This window comes from Oryctolagus cuniculus, chromosome 5, assembly GCF_051225735.1.
Source record: "Oryctolagus cuniculus isolate XC-2025 breed Fujian yellow rabbit chromosome 5, ASM5122573v1, whole genome shotgun sequence".
Lineage (NCBI taxonomy): Eukaryota > Metazoa > Chordata > Mammalia > Lagomorpha > Leporidae > Oryctolagus > Oryctolagus cuniculus.
This window is the reverse complement of record NC_142871.1, coordinates 167,766,221-167,791,272: the sequence shown is the minus strand read 5'-3', so window position 1 is coordinate 167,791,272 and position 25,052 is coordinate 167,766,221. Positions and strand designations below refer to the sequence as shown.

Below are 25,052 nucleotides of genomic sequence, written 5' to 3'. Positions count from 1 at the left end.
TTTCAGTTCCAAGGATAGAATACAAAAGCAAAAATTCACCGGGCCAGCGCCATGGCTCACTAGGTTATGGCTCACTAGGTTAATCCTCCGCCTGCAGCGCCAGCATCCCATATGGGTGCCGGATTCTAGTCCCAGCTGCTCCTCTTCCAGTCCAGCTCTCTGCTGTGGCCCGGGAGGGCAGTGGAGGATGGCCCAAGTGCTGCACCTGCAAGGGAGACCAGGAGGAAGCACCTGGCTCCTGGCTTCGGATCAGCACAGTGCACCGGCCGAATTGGCCATTAGGAGAGTGAACCAACGGAAGGAAGACCTTTCTCTCTCTCTCTCTCTCTCTCTCTCTCTCTCACTGTCTAACTCTGTCTGTTAAATAAAAAAAATTAAAAATTAGAATTCAGGCAGAGGAACTGGAAAGAAGTTAGAACAACCAGTAAAGCCTTCTACACTCTCTTCCCCAGAAGATAAAATTAGAGATTTAGAGGCCAGATTTTTTAATAACAACATGGAGATGGGAAACTGATCATAATGCCCTGGGATTTTTCTCAAGACATTCCCTGAATTCTCAGGTTGTAATTGAAATGGCAGCTAGAGACCAAACAAAAACTCTGAAAAGTAGAGTAAAGATTGATAATCACTCAGTGCCGAGAAGAATAGTCTTAGCAGTCAGGATGCAATAGATCCTCAGGTGGAATTCCTGGATATGCTATGCTCAAAGAAAGAGAGTTGATGTATAACTAATCCAAGCCTACAGTCCCCTCAGCACCTAAGTGAAACAAAGTATTTGCCCACTTTATCTACTAGCTAAGAAAAAAGTAAACCTTCTTGGAAAGTAGATGAAATAATCAAAAATACCGAACAATTTTCATACACAATTGCTAACATTGAAAAATTACTAGGCATAGCATACCTTCTGATTTAAAAATAACAAAAGAAAAACATAGACAATAAAATGATCCCAAGGAAAGTCAGATATTGGAATTATTAGAATAATTTTAAAAAGCTATGATTAATATGCAGGTGCTTCATGACCATATAGCCATATATGTAAGCTCAATAAGAATATGTTCTCTTTGTAATAAGACACAATTGGAAACATTGGTTACATTATCCAGGCTTCGACTGCAAGGTCATATTTGAGAATATTCACAAAGTAATAATTAACAAAATGGATTAAAGAAACTAAAGTTGTTTCTATGAAATAGGGGATGATTCCCTAATTGAATATAAAAGTGGGATGGAGTTTATATGTGTGAGGCTTTCTGGGAGTTTCATGGTGCCTCCATGTGTAGGCTAACTTCCATATGGCCATCATGGCATCTCTTCCTTCCTAGTCCCAGATGAGACACAGGTGCATCATGGGAAAGTGGGCACACTGGATTGACAGGTAAGGGGGTGGAGCTACAATGCAGTGGTACATAGACATTATGAAAAGAATTCTTTCAGCTTTATTTATTAATACTTAATTACCTGCCTGTTTCCCCCATGTCATTCCCATCTCAGAGATTTTAATCTGCAAAGCTTTATGGGAGGTGGAAGGAGCTGAGTTGGTTTATTGGCCTGGAACAAAAAGGAACAAAAAGCTCTGGCTAACTGATCTAATGGATCCAACACAAAAACCTGAAGGGTTTTTTTTAAAATCGGTTACTGACAGTAGCTAGATCCCTGAATGATCATGATTTTTCTGAGATGTTGAATTCCGAATGGAACACATTTGGCAATTCAGATGAGCATAATTAGAAAAAGACAATGGTATCCATCTAAGGAATGGGAAAGCATTTTCTGTTGTTTCTCAGATCGTGGGAGCTGGTAGACTTTCTTAGCAAAATTATAGAAGCATTTAGCTTGGATATAAATCCTTGCAAGACCTCTTCTGTGATCATATTGTTGTTAAAGTAAATGTGACAGATTCCATTAATTACTGTATATACTTCACTTTGTTCTACCAGAGCTAGGGCTAGTTAGTTGTCCATGACTACTTTTGCTAGAGAATCCACAGACTTTTGTAGTTGCTGTAAAATCTAGCCTATAATCCGAGCTAAGATACCAAAAGTGATGGACAGATTATCTATATTTATTATTAGGATTTATTTTATTTATTTGAAAGGCAGATCGAAAGACAGAGAGGGAGACACAGAGATAAATCCCATATGGGCCCCAGTTCTGGTCCTGGCTGCTCCTCTTCTGGTCCAGCTCTTCTAAGGCCTGGAAAAGTAATGGAGGATGGCCCAAGCACTTGGACCCCTGCACTCACATGGGAGGCCCGGAGGAGGGTCCTGGCTCCTGGCTTCGGGTTGGTTCAGCTCTGGCCATTGAAGCCATTTGGGGAGTGAACCAGCAGATGGAAGACCTTTCTCTGTCTTTCCTTATCACTGTCTGTAGCTCTGCTTCTCAAGTAAATAAAATCTTAAAAAAAAAAAAAATCTCTTCCACCTACTTGTTCACTCCCCAAATGGTTCTAACAGTCAGGGCTGGGCCAGGCAAAAGGCCAGGAGCCAGGAACTCCATCCAGGTCCCCCATATGAGTGGCAAGTGTCCAAGTATTTGGGCTATCTTTTTCTGCCTTCCCAGGCACGTTAGCAGTGAGATGGATTGGAAACAGAACATCTGGGACTAAGCTGCTGCTCTGATATGGGATCTGGCATTGCAGGTGGAAGCATAAGCTGTGCCTCAATGCTGGCCCCAATAGACAGGTGTTTTTAAAGTGACTTCATGAGGTATAGCAGGGTTTTCCCCTATTATGATGGAAGAGCTCACTAGGAAGTGTTCCTGCCAACAGCAGTTTCCTGAGAGAATGAAGAGAACAGATACGTAAAGCATGTCTGCTATCAAGTACAACAGCCTTGATATAACAAAAGCTGCAACGTCCAGGATGGCAGGGACCCAAGTGTTTGGTCATCTTCTGCTACCTTACCTGGTGCATTTGCAGGGAGCTGGATTGGAACTGGAGTTGCAAACAGAAGCTTAACCAGCTGGCCCTACTGTTGGGTTTTTTATTCCAATGTAATGGATAGACTGTTTCCATGGCAGCTGAATTAGCAGTGAATTCCTTGGAGTAAGGTTAATGGTAGCTGTGTTTTGGGGGTAGTTTGCTATAGTTAGAAAAGGGAAGTTTCAGCAAGATATCTTTCTGCATCTCTGTAGCACAACTTTTTTCCAAGTGTGGGGGTAGGAGTGGGCCCTCACAGTGACGAATATGGCTTACAACTCAGAAACCTATAAGTTCAAGTTTTTAAGGAAACAAAAGATTTCAGTTAAAGTTTCCCAAAAAAGGAAAGCAGGGTATGTTCTCCACAAATAGGTATAATGCTCTATTTCTTGTAGCATACATGTTATTGCCCTTCTGAAATTCAGATAAAAACTTGTAACAGATGGCTGTGTCATCTTTGCCTAGAATAATGAGGTATGCAACACTCGAAGGAATTGGAATGTCTTTTATTTCTTTTTTATGGTTTCTTGTAGCCTACCCATCATCAACTTGTTGACAGTGGAGAATCACTACTGGATCAAGGACCAGATTATCCATAATGACCTAATCATTGTGCTGTTCAGAAAGTTTTGGCTCTACTCGCCAGGAGTGGGCTTTTGGAAATCTCTGGGCTGTTGGGAAGCACGCTGCACTGAGCTCTGTTGGTGTTTTACAAAATATTCTCTTCCTTGAGTACAAATCCTAAAGCTTGTGAGACAGGATATTGTTCTGGGGCATTTAAAAAATGTTGCCTTCAATTTTACTATTTTAACAGATTTATTGAGTGCCATTGAACCAGAGACCTTTGGAAAGATCTTATTACAAAAAGAGCCTTCGGGTTGAGTACGCCTTTTCCAGGAACAAGAAAATGAAAGATGATGAGAATCCAGGAAAAAGCACACATGGATATACATGTAACCATCAACTTTGTTTTATTTCAGTCTTAAGGTGGTACCGCCGAGTCTTCTTTACCTATATCAACACACCGATGTCAAAGATCTCTGGTCTTTGAAATTTTCATTTTAATAGTTCAACTCCATTTTTAATGATGTAAAAGTTCTTTAGGAGTTCTTACACCAGTTTTAGATCAGTTCTGAAGTTTTATGGGATAAGGCTTGCCATTTTCCACACACCAGAAGTTACTTTATTTGAATACCAGGGTGTGTTTCTGCCTGCATACTGGCAAAGACTATTGGAAAAAAAAAAGTGTGAAATTCAATTTTATTGCTACCAGAAAATATTAGCCATAAGGTGGAAATGTGAGAAACCTCCCACTTTGCAAGAGACAGCCAAGATATCAGGACTCTGGGCTCTGTCCACCTTGGTAATGAGTTCTTAGAACATTTTACCTAAAGTAGAGAATCCTTTTTTTAATTATAGTCATGAAAGGAGAGACCTACCATTCTTCACCCTTTCCTGAGTCTTACTGGCTAGAATGTGGATATCAATGGCTAGAGTTATGAGTAACCAGTGTGAACAATGATGTGGAAACCATGTGTTGAGAATGGCAGAGAAACAAGAGAGAAGCCTGGGTATGCTGATGGTCGTGTAGCTGCCGTTGAAGTCCAGGACGACAAGAAGGAGAAAGAGACTTTCAGTTTCTTTAAGTCAGAGGCTTGTGTCTTAAGGAAGACATTAAGGTAACCAAAACACATGTGTTGCTTTTTCTCTTCGGGGACGATCTTTACTGATCCTTCTATTCCTGTAAGTATAAGTTGCCATGGACTGCACGTGTGTGCTCTGATTCGTGTGTGGGAGCCCTAACCAGCAATGTGAGGTACACTGTTTGAAGATGGAGCCTCTGAGAAAGATAGATCCTGGGGGTGGAGCCCTCAGGATAGGGTTGGAGCTCTGCCTCCCTCTTTGTCTCTCCACCCTGTGAGGATTCAGTTAGAGGATGCTGGCTGTGCACAAAGCCGGAGCAGAGCCCTCGCCAGGCAGTGGGTCTGTCAGTGCTTGGCTCTTGGACTACCCAGCCTGTAGAACCATGAGAAACACAGTTGTTGTTGAATCCCTTCCATCTGTCGTATTTTGTTACAGAGGCCAAAGTGACTAAGACAAAGGATAGTGTGAAGAACTCTTAGGGACCTAAGAGTTTCAGCAGTTCTCATCCAGGAGTGATCTCGCTTCACCTGCACCCCACTTAATTCCTCTTATCTGTATTTTTAAAAGAAAATCCAAAACATTCTATCATTTAAGTCTACTTTTTTTATGTATCTCTATATCTCTAAAATATAAGAACCCTTGCAGTTTGATTTAATCAGATTCCAAATAAGGCCTACAGTGGTAATAGGTTAATATAAATGTTTAATTTTTTTAAAGAATATATTGATTTGTTTATTTCAAAGTCAGAGTTAGAGAGAATCTTCCATCTACTGGTTCATTCCCCAGATGACTGCAGCAGCCTGTAGTTGAACCAGGCTGAAGCCAAGAGTCAGGAGCTTCATCTGGGTGTCCTACATGGGTGGCAGGGACTCAAGCACTTGGGCCATCTTTCACTGCTTTCTCAGGCCATTAGCAGGGAACTGGATCAGAACTGGAAGAGCCAGGACAAGAACTGGCACCCATATGGGACGCTGGTATCTCAAGGGGCAGTTTTACCCATTCTACCACAATGCTGGCCCCATATGTTAAGTATCTTTTAACCTATAAGTCTCCCATTCATCTGTTTTCTTTTCTGTAGAATTTTTGGATGAAACACTGGGTTGCACAACTCATAGACTTTTCCATAGCTTGAATTTGCTGACTGTGTTTCTATGGTATGGTTTAATAGCATTCCCCATCTTCTGAACTTAATATAAAGTAGCAATTGAATCTAAAGCCTTGATAAATTAGGTCTTTATTCTTTATTTGGCATAATACCTGACAGATGTGTGATGTTCCTTCTGCGTAAGGAGGCACATAAAATGTGGTTGACTAAATGTATGCATGTGTCTGTGATGCCTGTGTTTCTCATTACCTACATGGATTAAGTGTTGCAAAATTATACTGTATTTTTATCATTTCTTATGATTATTATTTTGAGTATCTTTTTGAATATGTAGATTTAGGTATGTTTTTTATGTTTTATTCATTGCTAGTATTATTCTTATTGATGATCAAATTGTCCCATCTTTGGCCTCTCCACACTGGCTCCTGAGTACTTTTGACACAATCCAAGCAGCCTCTGTTGAGCTTCCCTTTCCACACTTGTCTTTAATATTTCCCACCTGATGTTTGATGTCAGCTGTTTTTCCCCTAAGAAACCCTGCTTCTTTTTCATGAGAAATGATGTATAGAAACTGCAGTCAAGACTGGAAGGAGACTCATTTCTGTTGGGTTGATTGTTGTTTCCAAGCCCTTCTGAGTGCATGCTGACCATTCAGTGCATATAAGGCCCCCAGGGTTTTCCTCAGCCTTTCTGAGCTTACATCTCATTTTCCACACAGGAGAACCTTGCTTCTTAAGGATACTGGGAAGTATAATTAGAGCATGACATGATTACTCCTTTCCTTTAACCCAAACAAGACACACAAGAGTAGCTACCACCCATAGTATTACTGAAAGCAGCTGAATTATTTTGTAGTGGTTTTTCCCTCTTCGTGATATATTCCATTACGATGTAATGTTACTGTGTTTTAGAATCACCTGGGCCTTTGGCACAGCAGTAAAGATGTCACTCAGGACACCCACATCCCACATCTGAGTGCCTGAATTCCAGTCCCAGCTCCATGGGTGGTTCCAGCGTTCTGCTAATGTCTACCATAGGAAGCAGCACGTGATGACCCAGGGACTTGGGCCCCTGCTGCCCACATGGAGACCCTGATGGATTCCAAGCTCCTGGCTTGGGCCTGGCCTAATCCAGCTGAAGCAGCCTTTTGGGGAGTGAACTAGCAGATGAAAGCTCTGTCTTTCTCCCTTTCCAAGAAATAAAAAGCAAATTCAAAATAAAATAAAATGACTTGGAACAGTCTAGATGTTAATATTTCCAACTAGATTTACATTTAATTTCATTTGTTATATTTTATTTTAAATTTAAGGAGGTTTTAAAAAATATCTGGAGCTAGCGCTTTGGTATAAAGGGTTAAGCTTCTGTCTGCAGTGCTGGCATCCCATAAAGGAACCAGTTCAAGTCCCAGCTGCTCCACTTCTGATCCAGCTCCTTGCTAATGTGCCTGGGAAATCAGAAGAGGATGCACCATGTGGGAGACCCAGAAGAAGTTCCTGGCTCCTGGCTTCAGGCCCACCCAGCTCCTGCCGTTGGGGCCAATTGGGGAGTAAACAAGCAGATGCAAGATCTCTCTCTCTCTCTCTCTCTCTCTCTCTGTGTTTAACTCTGCCTTTCAAATAAATACATACATATTTAAAAAAGAAAACATGCAATCCAGAACTCAGGGGCTCAATAAAAAACTTCAAAAAAATTAAAAATAAATTTTAAAAATCCTTTAAAAATATTGTAAAAGATTAGATGATTCCAAAGTCAAATAAACCATTTGGTAGTAAGCAAAGTAAGAGTGCCACAACATGTCTATGTCATAATCCCGGGAACTCATGAATATGTGTGATTACCTGGCAGGATTAGGGGTGTAGGTGAAATTAAAACTGCTCATCAGTGCATGTTAAATTGGGGAGATTATTCTCATTACCCCGCTGATCTCAGTGTAATCATCAGGTTCCTGAAAAGTGGAACTGAGTGGCCAGAGCTGTGGTATAGGGGTAAAATCACAAGCATTCCATGTGGGCGCCAGTTCAAGTCCTGGCTGCTCCACTACTGATCCCGCTCCCTGCTAATGGCCTGCAAAAGCAGCAGAAGATGGCTGGCGTATTTGGATCCCTGCCATCCATGTGGGAGACCTGGATGATACTTTTGGCATTGGCCTGGTCCAATCCTGACTTTTATAGTCATCTGGGGAGTGAACCAAGGGATGGAAGATCTCTTCCTTTCTTTCAAATAAATAAGTAAATCTTAAAAAAGAAGAAGAAGAAGAGGAGGAAGAGGAGGAGGAGGCTGGCACTGTGGCATAGTAGGCTAAACCTCTGCCTCTGGCACTAGCATCCCATATGGGCACCCATACAAGTCCCAGCTGCTACTCTTCCGATCCACCCCTCTGCTGTGGCCTGGAAAAGCAGAGGAAAATGGCTCAAGTGCTTGGGCACCTTCACCCAAGTGAGAGACCCAGAAGCTCCTGGCTGCTGACTTCATATGGGCCCAGCTCTGGCCATTGCAACCATTTGGGGAGTGAACCATCAGATGGAAGACCTTTCCCTCTGTCTCTCCCTCTCTCTGTCTGTAACTCTACCTCTCAAATAAATAAATAAAACCTTTAAATAAATAAAAAGAAGTGGAATTGGGCAATGGAAGGGAAAGAACCCAACAGATGGCAGAGAAGGACTTGATCAACCGTTGCTGGGTTTGAAGGTGAGGAAGGGGCCAGGAGATGCCGGTGGTCTATAGACGCGGAGAAAGGTAAGGAAATAGATTCCACAGTGCCTCTAAAAGCTTAACCTTTAGCAATAGTAAGTCCTATTGACTTCTGACCTCCAGAATTGCAAGCTAGTAAGTTGTGTTGTTTAAAACACTAAGCTTGTGGTAATTTGTTCTACAGAAAGACAATGCTCATTCTTACTGTAAAAGATAGATTTCGTCTTCTGAGAAAGAGAAAATTTACTATGATTGCAGGAGAGGGGCAGATAATATTAAAGCCCAAATCAATCTCCTTGTTCAGATACGGGTTTGGGAATTTATGGATTTGGGGTGAATGGGATGTAAGTGGACAAACTAGGTGACTGAACATGATAGGTGCAGAGGAAAGGGTGAAGGAGTCCGGAGAGCACATGCCTTAACAAATCATGCCTTGGCATACTTGATGTGTTTGAAGATGGCCCCTGAGACTTCATCAGAGATGTGTCATTCGACATTTTAACTCTCCAGACAGCCTGAGTTGATCCGTGCTGGTACCTGTCGCAATGTTGGCCGTAGCCAGTTGTGTCTGGTTTTACCAGGTACCCTAGAAAAACTGCTCAGCAGATATTTAGCAAAGCCAGCTATTATGTGATAGCAAGTGACCACACAGCAGGCAGGCAAATGACTAGCATTAGCTGTGAGTAAGTGACGCAGCTAAGGGAAGCAGGGTCCTCTGTTGTCTATGGCTTCAGTCTCAGCAATAGAAAAGTCATGCACAGATGTATCAAACAGTTGTCTCGTTTCTCTCCATATCTCCCCTGTACTATTTTTCCTCCTGTAAAATAACAATTAGGGGCCTGTGTTAAGGCACAGTAGGTTAAGTCACTGCTTGCAACACCAACATCCCATATAGGAGTGCTGGTTTGAGTCCCAGTTACTCCACTTCTGAATTAGCTTTTTGCTAATGCAGCAGAAGATGGACAAAATACTTGGGCCCCTGCCACACATGTGGGAGAACAAGGTTGGGTTTCTGGCTCACAGCTGCGGCCTGGCCTGGACCTGGCTGTTGCAGTCATTTGGGGGTGTGTGTGTGTGTGTGCGGTAAACCACCAGATAGAAAATATCTCTCTCTGTCTCTGCCTCTCTCTCTTTCTTTCTCTCAGTCTCTCTCTCTCTCTCTGTCATTTTTCCTTTCAAATAAATATGTAAAAAATAAAAATATGATTTCTATTTCAATTTAAACATCTATAAATACCATTTGTTCTATACACAGTTGTTGGGTTAAAGGATGTACAGAGGAAATGTGTATATAAAATATCTAAATGTTGCCAAATATCCATAAAGAATGTACAGTTTTGTATTCCTATTAGCAATATAAGAGAATACCTGTTTCCTCATAGCCTTCTCAACAGTTGTTGAACTTTTGGATGTCTGCCACTCGTAATCCATTTTTACTGTGGTACAGCACACAAAACGTGAGGCCTACCCTTTTAACAGATTTTTATGTGCACAGCACAATACTGCTAACTATGTGTACGTTGTGCAACAGGTCTGTAGCAGCTGTTCATCTTGCGCGAATGAAAGTTTATGCCCACTGAACAGCAACTCCCTGTTTTCCAAATCCTTCCATCCCCTGGCAACTAGCATAACATCCTACTTTCTGTTTCTACGAGCTTAATGATTAGATGCCTTATATAAATACAGTCAAACAATGTCTGTCTTTCTGTGACTAGCTTATTTAATTTACCATAATGGTTTCTTATACTGAAGCCTATGACAGGATTTTCCTCTTTTCTTAGGACTAACATTCCATCATATGTATACAGTATCATGCTTTCTCCTTTTGTTCATCCATCATGGACAGTTAAGTTTTTTCCATGTCTTGGCTATTGTGAATCATGCTACAATTAACAGAGGAGTGCAAATATTTCAAGGCCCTATTTTCAATTCTTTGAGATAAATATCAAGCAGTGGGTTTGCTTGATCATAAGGAATTCATTGTAATTTTTTGAGGTACTTCCATGCTGCTTTCCATAGTAATGGTATCATTTTACATTTATACCAACAATATACAAGTGTTCCGATTTCTCCAAATCCTTGGGAACACTTGTTATTTTTTTTTTAAGTTTTTGCCCATATTTTAACCATGTTGTTTGTGTTTTTGCTGTGACTACTAGGAAGTTCTTATATATTTTGAATAGTAACCCCTTATCAAATGTAAGGCAGCAAATGTTTTCTTCCAATCTGCAGGTTGCCTTTTCATTCTGTTGATTATTTTCTAAGCTGTACAGGAGTTTTTTAGTTTGACACAATTCCGCTAAACTGTCTTTGCTGTTGTTGTCTTCTTGCTTGATATCGTATCAAAGAAATCATTACCCAAACCAGTGTCATGAAGATTTTCCATTATTTCCTTTGAGGAATTTTGTAGTTGCAGGCCTTACATTTAAGGCCTCTAGTTCACTTTAAGCTTGTTTTTGTGTGTGGTGTTGGGTAAGGATCCAGTTTTATTCTTTCCCCTATGGATGCACACATTTCCCATCACCACTGGTTGGGGAGACTCTCCCATCCCCTTTGGAGAGGGAGTGCAAACCTTCACTCTCTGCCTTCATGTGCTGCTGTGTGTATGTCTTCGGCTTTGTGTTTTCTCCTCCCGTCAGATTAAGGGCCCACCAGTATGGATGACCTCATCTTGATCTTGTCTGGAAGGACTCTATTGTCAAATAAGCTCATAGACTGAGGTATGGAACCTTAGGACTTCAACATAACCATTGGGGGCACACAGTTCTACCCTTAACAACTAGTCTGGTTTTTTATCTGCTACCCTGGGTAACCAACCCTTGCTTGTACCCCTCTTCAAATTTCAAGTTACAAAGTTTAGCTTGCTTTTTAAAAGTAAATAGGAAAATACTTTTCATAGTTTTCCCTAAGGATGCTTTAGGAAACCAAAGCATAGATTACTTTTAGAAAAATTTAAAAATAACTATTACCAAATATTTTTCAAATTTTAAAATCTTTATTATTTTTGCTAATTATAAATGAATGCATACTCATTATAAAAATTCAAACAATTTAGAAACATCAGTAGAATATAAAACAGATCTGTCTGCGATATATCAGAGGAAGTGAAATAAAAATGCAGATTGTTGATATGTATTAAGTTATTATCCAGGGCTGGCGCTGTGGCGCAGTGGGTTGACACCCTGGCCTGAAGCACTGGCATCCCATATGGGCGCTGGTTCTAGTCCCGGCTACTCCTCTTCCGATCCAACTCTGCTATGGCCTGGGAAAGCTGTAGAAGATGGGCCCCTGCATCCGCGCAGGAGACCTGGAAGAAGCTCCTAGCTCCTGGCTTCGGATTGGCGCAACTCCGGTCATTGCGGCCAATTGGGGAGTGAACCATCGGATAGAAGATCTCTCTCTCTCTCTCTCTCTCTCTGTAACTCTGACTTTCAAATAAATAAATGAATCTTTAAAAAAAGTTATTATCCAACCCTTCTAAACCATTTCTTATTAAATTATTATTATTAAAGTTATTATCCAACTACTTCTAAACCATTTAAAATTTTGGATAAAATGCTTATATAAAAGACATTTTCTTGAAGTCATCAAAAATCTGCCAAGATGTAAGGAATTGGCAGTCTAAAATCGAAGGGGTGGGGCTCAGGGAGGTGAGCAGAGCACAGAGCTCCCAGGAATCCAAGGGCATTTGCTGTTCTGGAAACTTGACTCTTGGTTCTGACACCCTTGTCAGGTGACAGAAAGCAAATGCTATTATCATGGGTGTAAGAAGGGGATGAAAATTAAGAATGGGCGAAAAGGGGTAGACTTTATAGTAAATCGTCAGTGAGCTCTCACCAGGCATCTATAAGAAAACTCGTTCTGAAACTGAACTGAGGTATCCTAGAGGGCAGGGATACCCACCTCTGAGAAACAGGAAGGTGCAGCATAAACATTTCTTCTACATGGTCAGAACTTCTTAAGGGTGAACTTACTGGTAGGCATTTTGTCTCATAGTTAAGATGTTCCTGGATACTGTATCAGAGTGCTTGGGTTTTAGTCCAGGCTCCATTCACCATTCTGGCTTCCTGTTCATGTACACCCTGGGAAACAGCAAGTTATGGATCACATGTATGGGGTCCTGCCACCTACTCAGGGGTAGGATTGAGATCCTGGCTCCCAGCTTCAATTCTGTGTGACTCTGGCCACTGCAGGCATTTGGGGATTGAACAGAGGATGAGAGCTCTTTTCTGTGTGCGTGTGTGTGTGTGTGAAAAATGAATGCATGAGTGAAGAAGAATAATAAACCGACAAGTATATTCTTATAGAATTACTTTGGAAAGCATTGTGGTAGTTTCTTGTGAAGCTAGTCCTTCACCTACCACCTGACCCAGTAGCTCTATCCCCAAGAAAAACAAAGATGTACATTTGTTAGTTGCTCATTTATATGAATAAGGTTGATCGTGTATTTCAGAGTCATTCATAATGTCCAAGGCCTGGGGAAACTGTTGAAATGTCCATGAACTGGTAAATGGATAAATAAATTTTGGCATATTTATATCATGAATTACTCCTGAGCATAGAAAAAGAACATGTTACTGCTACATTTAGCAACATAGGTAGATCTCAAAAATATGGTGCTGAACAAGAGTAGGTAGACACAAAGGAGTACAAATTGCATGACTGCATTTACATACGATTTTAGAGCAGTCTCAGCTAATCTGTAATGACAGGGAGCACATTAGTGACTCTTTGGGGATGACTGTGGGGGAGATAAGACCTCAAATGGACATGAGAAATTTCTCGATAAAAACGTTATATATCTTGACATTGGAGGTGCTTACAGAGTTGCAAACATTTTCCTCAAGTCGCTGATATGTTTAAGTAAAGGAAGCAAGTTTTATGTAACTGATAATTAAAAGCAAGTTTTATATAATTGATATTTTGGTAGCTTTGTTTAAAATGTAAAAACAACAGCATAAAAGTGATCCCAGACTGGTAGAGCCACTTGGAACCTGGCACCAGATAGAGATTACTGTATCTCAGCCTTCAAAAAAAATCTGCACCAATAATTTTTCATGGACATTGCCTAACACACAATAAAAAATAATGAGGCATACACAGATACCTTGTATCACTGGTGAAAAGTGTAGAGAAACTTCAGTTTGCAAATCAAACTTGCAAAGACTTTATGTAGTGAAATGATCAGCTGTAGGTTGTAAAACAGTCATTTTCACTATGCTTCAAGGAAAAAAATATGTATGCAGACAATGCAACCCCATAAAAAGTGACCATGGAAATCTGAAAAAGAACCAAATAGAACAAAAGGTAGAAAACTGAACTTTAAATATTTGCTGGATGATTTTTAACAGAAGACTCAACTTTTCTGTAGAGAAAATTAGTAAATTGAAATGCAGGTTACAATATTAATCAGAATTTTATGCAAAATATGAAAGAAGGATTAGAAGATATTGAAAATAAAATGAACTCTAACATGTCTAACTGGATTTCCAAAGAAGTGGAAAAAGAGAATGAGAGAGTCAGTGTTTGAGATGAAGTCTAGGAACATTCTAGAACTAAGGACTACCTATTCACAAATACAAGAAGCCTACACATAAAAAATATTTTCATCCAGCCTTAAATAAGTATCACATTAAAATAACACATATTGATAAAAGTGAGGAAAGACAAAGACAACATCTTAGAAGAGTTACTTTCAAAACATTATTGATTAGAGTGAATATTATCAACTGAACTTCTCAATAGCAACAGTTTAAACCAGGAGGCAATACACTGAAAAAAAAATAATTGCCAATTCTGGTTATAAAACAAACAAGAAATGTTTTTTTAAATGAGTTTTTAAAAATTCTTTTTCAGGTAAATGGAAGCCAAGAGTTCGCTCTCAGCTGACCCTATCAAGGAAATGTTAATGCATGTACTACAGGCAAAAGATCATAGTCCCAGACCTGCAGGAAAGAATGAAGAACAATGAACGAGGTAAATGTCTGGATAAATCTGAAGGAAAAGTAAACAATACTAGTTTTCAGTTGAACTGAAACAAACAAACAAACAAACAAACAAGAGTTAATATAAGAAAAACATATGTGATAGGGCTTCAGAATTTTCACAGAATATTCACATTATCTTTCAGTTCCATTTCCCACAAACATTTTGAAGAGCCCGCATATACTTTTGTGTGTGTATGTATTTGCTTGCTGTATGACATATCTTTTTATTTTTAAATATTTATTTATTTATTTCAAAGGCAGAGTTATAGAAAGAGGGAGAGAGAGAAAGAGAGAGGGAGAGAAAGAGAGAGAGAGAGAGAAGAGGTCTTCCATTCACTGGTTCACTCCCAAATGGCCACAGTGTCTAAGGCTGGGCCAGACTGGAGCCAGGAGCCAGGATCCAGGAACAGGGATCATCCTCTGATGCTTTCCCAGGAACATTAGAATGGAGCAAGGTTGGAAGTGGAGCAGCCTGGACCTGAATGGATAACCATATGGGATGCCAGCATAGCAGGTGGTGGCTTAACCCAATATGCCACAATGCCAACCCTTGTATATTAAATATTACAACGAAAGAGGTTTTTAAAAACTTGAAGCACTGCTCACAACAAAAAAACGGTCTTCACATCTTCCTTGAATATCCATTGATCATAGATGAAAGGGTTCATTTAAGGACCTCTATTCTCTCAATTCTATTCATTTGGCCAATTGGTCTGTCCTTCTGCCAGTACCAAACTGTTTTGAATAAAACAGATTTGTAGTAAGTTAAGAAAAGCTCATTTTAATTTGTGAGGCAGAGAGACAGACAGACACAGAGAGAGAACTCCTATCCCCTGGCTCACTGAGCTGGGTGAAACGGGGAGCTGGGAATTCCATGCACATCTCCCACAGGGGTAGCAGGAACCAGTTAGTAGAGCCACTGCCTTTCAGGGTCTGCATTAGCAGGAAGCTGAAGTCAGGAGTGGAGCCAGGAATCTGACCCAGGCACTCTGATGTGGAATGCGAGTATCTTAACTGCGAGGCTAAATGCGCGCCGCAGATTTATAATAAGGCTTACATCTGTGAAGGCTTGGAAAACCATAGCTCACAATGAAGATCTCTGATCGACTCTGCTCCGGCCTTCCTGTCTTTCACTCTCACGTTCCGCCAAGACAAGCCGTAGAAACTGGAATCCCTCTTTCCTAAAGTGAGTCGTGGGCCACATAGCCCCTTCTTCTCAGACAGCCATGGAGCTTAAAGATAGGACTCCAGTCTGTCCCCTTCTTCTCAGACAGCCATGGAGCTTAAAGATAGGACTCCAGTCTGTCCCCTTCTTCTCAGACAGCCATGGAGCTTAAAGATAGGACTCCAGTCTCTCCCCTTCTGCATCCCCGCTGGCCATCAGGGAAGCAAGACTCATTCCAGAGGACCCCGCCCCAGACCAGGGAGGGAGAAGGGCTGCAGCAGAGGGGCCGAGGTGAATCTGCGCTTTCCCACCTGGTCTGTTTCCAGTGGCTCCTGCGCTTCTTGTCAGTCACATTCCTGCACAGCTGCCCTGCCTCCTCATTACACTTCCTCCTCGGTGTAATAGCCAGTGGCTTGCTTTGTGCCTTCAGCTCTGCATGCTGAAGACTGTGTGCCATGAAGTGGTCACCAAGTGAATTTGTTACGCCTTTCTCTGGTGAACCTGTGAGCAACCCAGGGACCGTCACCTTTTCCAGCCCCTGCAGTTGCTTTGGTAGTACTGGTCTCTTAACAGTATTGTGTTCCAATCCATGAGCAGGGGCTATCTTCCCACTTACTTGTTTTCTTTGATTCCTCCGCAGTGTTTTATAGATTTCAGTGTACACATCTTTCTCTCCTTTGATTTCACATTAAATAAAGTTTTATTTATATATTTAATTATTTATTTATTTTAAATGGTAGAGTGATGGAGAGAGAGAGAGAGAGAGAGAGAGAGAAATAGAGACAGAGCGGTCTTCCATCTGCTAGTTCACAACAGCCAGAGCTGGGTCAGGTGGAAATCAGGAGACTGGAACTCCATCTGGTTCCCTCACGTGAGTGACTGGGGCCCAAGTACTTGGAACATCCTCTGCTGCCCTCTCAGTTGCATTGGAAGCAGAGCGGCTAAGACCTGAACCAAGCACTCTAATACAGGATGGTAGCATTGCAAGCAGCAGCTAACCCTGCACCACAACGTTGACCCCATCTTCCACCTCTTTGATTATGTTAATTCCTAAGAGTTTTGTTTCTTTGTATGCTATTGTAAAAGGAGTTGTTTTTCTTGATTTCCTTTTCAGATTGTTCATTGTTATTGTATAGAAATGTAACATAGTTTTGCATGTTGTTTTTGTATCTTGCAACTAGACTGAATTCATTTATTAGCTCTAACAGATTTTTGTGAAATCTTTAAGCTTTATAGTTAATATTTTAAAATGTTCATGTAACATTTATATAAACTGATTACCTAATAGGCCATGAAAAACACCTCAATAAAACTTAAATTAGAAATTCCTCAGGCCACACTCTCTGACATCAGTGAAACGCTGTTAGAAGCTGAGGACACAAGGGCTGGTATAGAGATGCAGTGTGTTAAGCCACTTCTTGAAACGCTACCATCCCATATTCTAGATTTGGCTTGATTCCTGGCTGCTCTGTTTCCCATTCAGCTTCTTGCTAATGCACCTGGGAGAATAGCAGAAGATGGCCCAAGTACTTGGGTCCCTGCCAACCATGTGGGAGACCTGGATGGAGCGCTGGACTCTTGGCTTCGGCCTGGCCCAGCCATGGCTGTTGTGGCCATTTGGGGAGTGAACCAATAGATGGAAGATATCTCTGTGTCTCTGTCTCTCACTCTGTTACTCTTCCTTTCAAATAGATAAATCTTTTTTAAAACAGTTAAGAACACATCAAAAAACCAAATACACATACTATACATACATACATGAGAGAGATTGTTATGTTAAATACCTTTTGAATTTAAGAAAAAAAAAACTTAACACTGTACTTATTAAAAAAGAAATGCAGGGGTCAGCATTTGGCACAGTGGTAAAAATGCTACTTCGGGCTTGGGGCACCTGCATCCCACGTCAGAGTGCCTGGTTTGAGTCTTAACTTCACTCCCGGTGGCTCCTCTTCCCATCCAGTCTCTGTTATGGCCTGGGAAAGCAATGGAAGACAGCCCAAGACCTTGGGCCCCTGCACCTTCATGGGAGACCTGGAAGAAGCTACTGGCTCCTGGCTTCAGATCAGCTCAGCTCTGGACATTAATGGTAATTTGGGGAGTGAACCAGTGGATGGAAGATCTCAATCTCTCTCTGGCTCTACCTTTCCCTCCAGCTCTTTCAAATAAATAAAATAAATCTTAAAAAAAAAATAGACTTAGGGAAAATTTGTAAATGAAGGATCTGTTGCCTGCAGAGTCCAAAAGGGCCCAATTGGGCTTGTTTCAGTGTTGGTGGTATGAGGGGCAACTGCTGCTTCTGAAAGTATCAGCGTGGTGAGGCCCCGTCCTGTGTCGGGGCGGGGGTCCAGCCCCATCCTGTTGGGGGACAGGGGTCCAGCCTCATCCTGTGTTGGGGGCAGGGGTCCAGGCCCTGTCCTGTTGGGGGGCATGGGTCCAGGCCCCATCCTGTTGGGGGGCAGGGGTCCAGGCCCCGTCCTGTGTCGGGGGCAGGGGTCCAGCCCCGTCCTGTTGGGGAGCAGGGGTCCAGCCCCATCCTGTGTTGGGGGCAGGGGTCCAGGCCCCATCCTGTTGGGGGGCAGGGGTCCAGCCCCATCCTGTGTTGGGGGCAGGGGTCCAGGCCCCATCCTGTTGGGGGGCAGGGGTCCAGGCCCTGTCCTGTTGGGGAGCAGGGGTCCAGCCCCATCCTGTGTTGGGGGCAGGGGTCCAGGCCCTGTCCTGTTGGGGGGCAGGGGTCCAGGCCCTGTCCTGTGTGCGGGGCGGGGGTCCAGTCCCCGTCCTGTGTTGGGGGCAGGGGTCCAGCCCCGTCCTGTGTCGGGGACAGAGGTCCAGGTCCCATCCTGTGTGGGGGTCAGGGGTCCAGGCCCTGTCCTGTGTGTGGGGTGGGGGTCCAGGCTCTTTCATGTTCTGCACATCCTGAATGGCTCTGTCACAGGAACCTCTGCGAAAGAGAATGCCATGAGGGCAGTGCTGTTCCTGTACTCTTGGAGGAACCTGGATGTGGTTAAGACCTGGCCTGCAAGGATTCTGTGTTTAAAGTCTGCTCCAATCTCTGACTAGTCTCTGGGTCACATGTGTGCATTGTGTACACGTGGAGTAGACTCCAAACAATGCGGCTAAGACTAGGAGAACCCATCTGGAATTGGAGCCGCTGCTAGGTGGCCAGTCTGTCAGAGTTTGTCCAGGACTCTCCTTGGTTGAGTACTGACAGTCCTTTATTCTGGGAGCCCCTATCGGTTCTAGGAAGAGTGGATGACCGCTCACTCCAAATGCTTCCCAGCAGAGAGTCTACAGCTTGAATCCGGCGAAGGGCGTAAGCGAATGAACGAAGACCATCAGGAGGAATATTGTAGATTCGAGAGTCTCCACGACGCAGCATTCACGTTGTGTTGCGGACAGAATGCTTGTGTCCTTCTCATATTTGTGTGTTGACGTCCAAGGAGTGGGGCCTTTGGGAGGTAGTTAGGTCAGGAGATGAAGGCTCTCATGAACGGGATCATTATAAGAAGAGAATAGGAACTGCTTCTTTCTCTTGCCATGTGAAGATGCAGGAAGAAGACTGCCGGTCAGCCAGGAAGCAAACCTGCTAGCTTCTTGATTTTGCAGTTCCCGGCCTCCAGAACTCTGAAAAATAAATATTTGCTGTTGAAGCTCCCCTACCTATGGTGACTTGTTATGACAGCCTGACCTAAGACATGATGTTCAGCGGAAAGAGAATCTCTGGAGACAGCCACTCAAGATGATCAAATCATTGGGATTATTGATAAAAAGGCCTGTAAACTGTATTTAATTATGTGAAAGAAAATGAGGAATGAATGAGAAAACAGGCACTCTCAGAAGAAAAATGAAAAGTATTAGTGAGAACCAAATAGAAATTTCATCTTGAAAACAAATTTTTAAAAAATGGCAATATAACTAACAGAAAGAAAGAGAAGAGAATAAACAATCTCGTGGACCTTTGGTGTGACTTAGAGGTAAGGTAATTGGTGTCCCCAAAATGTTGAGAGAGAGAGAGAGACAAATGAGCAAAAATCAACTCCTCAAGTTCAATGAACGAGTGAGAAAATTAACGAGTACTATAGAACCTCTATGATATCAGAATAAAATAATCTATTAAAAGAACTATAATTGGGGGCTGGCTTTTTGGTAAAGTGGGTAAAGCCGCTACCTGTGATACTGGCATTCCATATGGGCTCCGGTTCATGTCTTGGCTGCTCCACTTTCCTTTTTTGTTTTTAAAGATTTATTTTATTTGTTTGAAAGGCAAAGTTACAGAGAGAGGTAGAGACAGAGAAAGAGAGAGAGAGAGAGAGATCTTCTGTCCATTGGTTCACTTCCCAAATGGCTGCAACAGGTGGAGCTGAGCTGATCCAAAGCCAGGAACCAGAAGCCTCCTCCAGGTCTCCCACGTGGGTGCAGGGGCCCAAGGACTTGGGCCATCCTCCACTGCCTTCCAGGCCGCAGCAGAGAGCTGGATTGGAAGCGGAGCTGCCGGGACTTGAACTGGCACCCATATGGGACGCTGGAGCTTCAGCCCAGGGCTTTAACCTGCTGCACCACAGTGCCAGCCCCTGCTCCACTTTCTCTCCAGCTCCCTGCTAATGGTCTGGGAAAAGCAGGGAATATGGCCCAAATACTTGCCACCCATGGGGGAGACCTGGCTGAAGCTCTTGGCTCCGGTCTGTCTCAGCCCTGGCCAACGTAGGCACTTGGGGAGTGAACCAGTATATGGAAGACCTTTGTTTCTCTCTGTCTCTCCCTCTCTCTCCATAACTCTGACTTTCAAATAAATAAAATAAATCTTTTTTTTAAAAAAATTATCACTTTGGGCAGAGTTTTAATAGTACTATTTAAGGAAAATTGGATAGTTATTATTAAAAATGTATGGTAAGTGTGGGCACCCAGCACAGCAGTTAAGGTGCCGCTTGGGAAAGATGACCGATCAACGTGCTTGGGTTTGAGTGCCAGCTCTGCTCTAGTTCCCGAGGATGCTCGCCCTGGGAGGCGGCAGGTGACTACGCAAGTACTTGAGTTCCTGCTACCCATGTGGGGAACCCAGGTGAGTTCCAGGCTCCAGGCTTCAGCCTGGCCCAGCGCTGGATGTTGTGGGCATACGGGGAGTGAACCAGAGGTAGAAGATCTTTATTTGTCTCTCTCTGTCTTTCAAATAAGCAAATAAAATTATTTTAAAAAAAACCTCTTTACAGTAGTTTAGCCTGTTTGTTGAGTGTAGACATCATGTCCATGCTTGTTTTACAGTCCCTCCCATTGCTCCTGGGCGTGTTCTGTGGGAAAGCCCCACTCCTCTCAGTCAGGCTGGGTGCAGGTATTAGGAGAACTCACGCTCATGTATTCAGGTCTCTTGACTACCTGTGTCTGATGAGCAACAGGCTCGGTGGATCTGTAGCCCCTCTGTTCCCAGTCCCATTTTCTCCTCCTCCGTTTTTTAGAACTTTCTCATAGAGGACATATACAGTCCTGCAGCCAGCTCTCCGCTGTGTTCCTCTTTCTGAAAATATCTGATTTGTCCCACTCTCTTTGCTGCTTCCTCCCATCTACACCCACCTTCTTCCCCTCCAGGCTGTTTAAACTGGAAACACGACCCACGTCCAGGGCAGCAAGGTCACGAACACAGTCGTGGGCAGGCTTCCTGGGCCTCTGCCTTCAATTACACCCTAAAGGGGTATCTTTTCCTTGGGAAGGAGTTGCTTACCTGTCTGGCTCTCAAAGAACCCCCTGGGTGGGTATTAGGATGGAGGAAGGCTCTGGCTCTTCCTGCCATGGGCACTCTTCCAAAGCCAGTCACCTAGGGTCTGCATTGTCCCAACTCATTCTTACAAAGGCAGTGGGCAAACTACAAGAACCTTTGGAGGAGTGGGCTCATGACCAGGAGACATGCCGCCTGTTTACTCATTCATTTAGAAAGTGTTGATTGAGCTCCTACTGAATGCCCACCCCATCCCAGGCGTTATGAATAATGGTAATAATAATAGCAATTGCTGGGGCTTCGGCGGCACCCATCTAAGTGACTAGGATATGTTAACTCCACAGACAAGTAAATTAGGCTTTAACCCCAGGGGAAATACACACACACACACACACACACACACACACACACGTAGTGTGATATAAACAATGATAAATGGGCACAGGCCAACACACTGAACCCACCACAAAAGGATGAGGTTCAAACATCTCGGCATCTGCTGAACTGGTTGCCCGGGTTACAGGGGCTGTCCTCTTACTACTTCCTGGCCCGCTCAGCTCAGTGGGCTTCAGTACCAGGACGTTTGCCAGGGAAGGGTACACACAGTTCTCTCTCAGTCAGAAGTTTTCTTGCTCCAGGGCTGCTTCTTACAGGGTGTAATGGCTTGACAACATTCCCCTCCTTTTGTCCTCAGAGTCGGTGGGACGGTGACATTTCCGTGTGACAGCTATGCAGCGCCTGACACTCTGGCAGCTAGGAGGGGCATGAATGCCTAGGAGTTTGCTCCCTGTGATGAGAAGATTCTGAAAGATGCAGCCAAGGGAAGGCTCTTGGAGGTGCCCATCCCCCAGCAGCAGTTTTCAACATGTGGTCCCAATCACGAAACATAGCATCCCTTGGTACCCTGGGCCCGTAGCCATCTGGGTGTCAACAACTCTAATTCCAAAGTTTCAGGAGTCACATTAGTCTCTTTTCTTAGACTGTTGGTTTGCCTGAAAAGATCCTTTTTTTAAGATTTAAAAAAAATTATTTGAAAGGGAGAGTTAACAGAGAGACAGAGGGAGGGCTAGATAGAGATCTTTCATCTCCTGTTTCACTCCCTAAATTGGGCCAGGCTGAAGCTGGGAGCACAGAGCTTCCTCCAGGTCTCCCACGTGGGTGCAGGGCCCAAGCACTTGGGCATCCTCCTCCTTCTCAGGTATACTAGCAGGTGGCTGAACTATCCTTTATACCCATCCAACGACAGGTACAAATTCTTACGTAGATATTTCTCCACAATGGCATATTTAGAAAGAAGCCAATGAACATTTACTCTTAGCACCTGTGAACCCAAATATAGCTTGTGACTGGTTCTTATATAGCCCTTGGACTGAGGAAGGTTTTAGAGCTTTGAAAGTTTGTTAAAAAACAAAAACCAGAAACAGGCACCACGAAGTGGCAGGTACAAGATAGTCCTCTAATACTTTGCTCTCTGCTCACCCTTTCATTTGGATAATACGTCAAAGATCTTATTTAATTAATTTGGATTTAACTTTCATTTTTCTTTTGTAAATGTAGCCTAGTGTCCAGATCCATCAAGGAATAAAGTTTTCCTCATGTCCTGAGTTGGGTGTTCTGTTGGTGACATTTAAACTTTGCACTGCTTTTGTCACTCGCTAATGCCCTGAGCGGCTCCAAAGACTCTATGGTGGCTCATTTCTATTTGCCCTGAAAGCTCTTGATGTTCTGCAAAGCTGTCAGGTTTTCAGTCACAATCCCCCGCCCCCCCGACTGGTCCAGACTGCCAGAGCAACACCTGCACAGTGGCCAGGGAGCACCCTCGAGGTCACCTAGAGGTCACCCCTTGCTTCATTTCTAATATGGTCTCCACCCCAGGAGCAGATGAAGCCTCATTGCACAGCCTGTTGAGGCCTGTTTCTGAATTGCACCTGTGTAGACCTGTACTCATCCCACACCTGATGAAAAGCCCTCCCCCATGGATTCGTTGCCCCTCCAAATAAAAGACACCTGACTCTGCTTCTCATGCAGTCATGGCTTTGGAAATGATTGACGTGTCTCCTTCTTCGCTGCAAATACGTTACTCTGTGTGACAACTTGTGTTGTATTTCTTCCGTCTCATCAGGAAGTGGGCCGGCAGTGTGGGGCCAACTTGTTTTACAACTGCCTGTCATCTTCCTGGAGAGGAACAGTGCCCTGTGCTTCATTCCCCACCGGCCAGTGCTTATCAAGAGGACACAAAGAAGAACAAAGTTAAATTCGCTCTGAATCCTGGGAGAACAGTAGAGGAGCTGGACTTGAAAGTGGATACGGTGTGATGAGCTCTGCCTGCTGAGCTCAGATAACACATATAAAAGGATGTGGACTTAATATTCCACTGTAGGGGCCGGCACTGTGGCATAGTAGGTTAAGCCGCTGCCTGTGACACTGACATCCCACACGGGTGCCGGTTTGAGACCTGGCTGCTCCATTTCCAATCCAGCTCCATGCTAATACACCTGGGAAAGCAGCAGAAGATGGCTCAAGTGCTTGGGCTCCTGCCACCCACATGGGAGACCTGGAAGAAACTCCTGGCTTCTGGCTTCGACCTGGCCCAGTGCTGGCATCTGCAGAGTGACCAGTGGATAGAAGTGCTGTCTCCCTCTCTGTGACTCTGCTTTTCAAATAAATAAAAAATAAATCTCTTAGAAATATCCCATTGTAGGCTGTGCTCTTAAGGTGGACATTTTGGTTGCCTTCAGTGTTTCTTCTATTAAAATAATGTTGACATTCATAACTGTACATAATTCTATGTAGGAGCAGAATTGTTGGGTTAAAGTCCATGTGCTGAGAGACTAAACACAGCAGTGGACAACTGCCAAACTACAGCCAGCCCCCCATTTCCATGGGATTAACTGACCAGGGATCAGAAATATTTTACAAAAATGTATCTGTACTTAAAATTTTAGACTATTTTTCCTTATTCTCTAAACAGTATAGTAAGTTTAATAACTACTTACTAGCTTTCACACTGTGTTAAGTGTTATTCCTAGAGATTTTTTTAAAAGTATGTACAGATTATATACAAAGACTGCATCATCTTATAATAGGGAGTTGAGCATCTGTGGATTTTGGCGTCCGTGGTGGGAAGGGAGTCCTGGAACCCTTGCCCCATGGGTTCCAAGGGATGACTGGTGACATAAAAACAGAACTCTGACAGCAGTCTGCAGCCACCAGCCAGGAAGCCAAGTAGTCATGTCGGTAGCTCTTGCCTCCAGATGGTTGGGACTTGATGAGTCACTGGCAGCTTCCCTGCTTTTGTCCCTGCTGCCTACCAAGGACCAGTCGAGAAAAGCTAATACATGCCCTGAATGGGATGACCCCCTTCAACTTACCTGGTTCACGCTTTCCCGCGCTGACAGCCTCAGTTTTCCACTACAAAGCTTTCACAGTCCCTCTGCCTGCCTTTGAGTCTCCGCCTAAACACAAGTGTGGTGGCTGATTCTCCTGAGATGAAAAACACTGAATAAATAGCCTTTGTTCTCATTTATTTCCAGTTACAGTGGAGCTTCCAGTAAGACATGTTCTACACTCCCTGTTGCATGAAGGCCAGCCTTTGACTAGGGCTGGTCTCCACAGAGGCCCTTGTGACTTGCTGCTGTCAGTGTGGTAAGTCAGCTCTGGGTCTAAACTCTGCTCTTTCTGTGTCAAGTTCCTTGACTAATGATGCTCAGCTTGGCACTCAGGTCTTTTGTTATTTCATAAGACTTTATTTGGTTTATTTGAAAAGCAGAGTTACAGAGAAAGAGAGAGAAAGAGATACAGAGACAGAGATCTTCCATCCACCGCTTCACTCCCCT

General features: G+C 43.3%; 1 long non-coding RNA gene across 2 annotated transcripts in view; it reads left to right on the top strand.

Moving 5' to 3' along the window:
- LOC127493224 (uncharacterized) overlaps positions 1-17,659 on the top strand; it is a 56,172-nt gene extending 38,513 nt beyond the window's left edge. For both annotated transcript variants that reach the window (XR_007923342.3, XR_016234386.1), the window contains 2 exons: positions 14,217-14,336; positions 17,473-17,659. This is a non-coding gene — a long non-coding RNA (uncharacterized LOC127493224). The remainder of the gene's footprint in view (positions 1-14,216; positions 14,337-17,472) is intronic.
- The last annotated feature ends 7,393 nt before the right edge of the window (positions 17,660-25,052 follow it).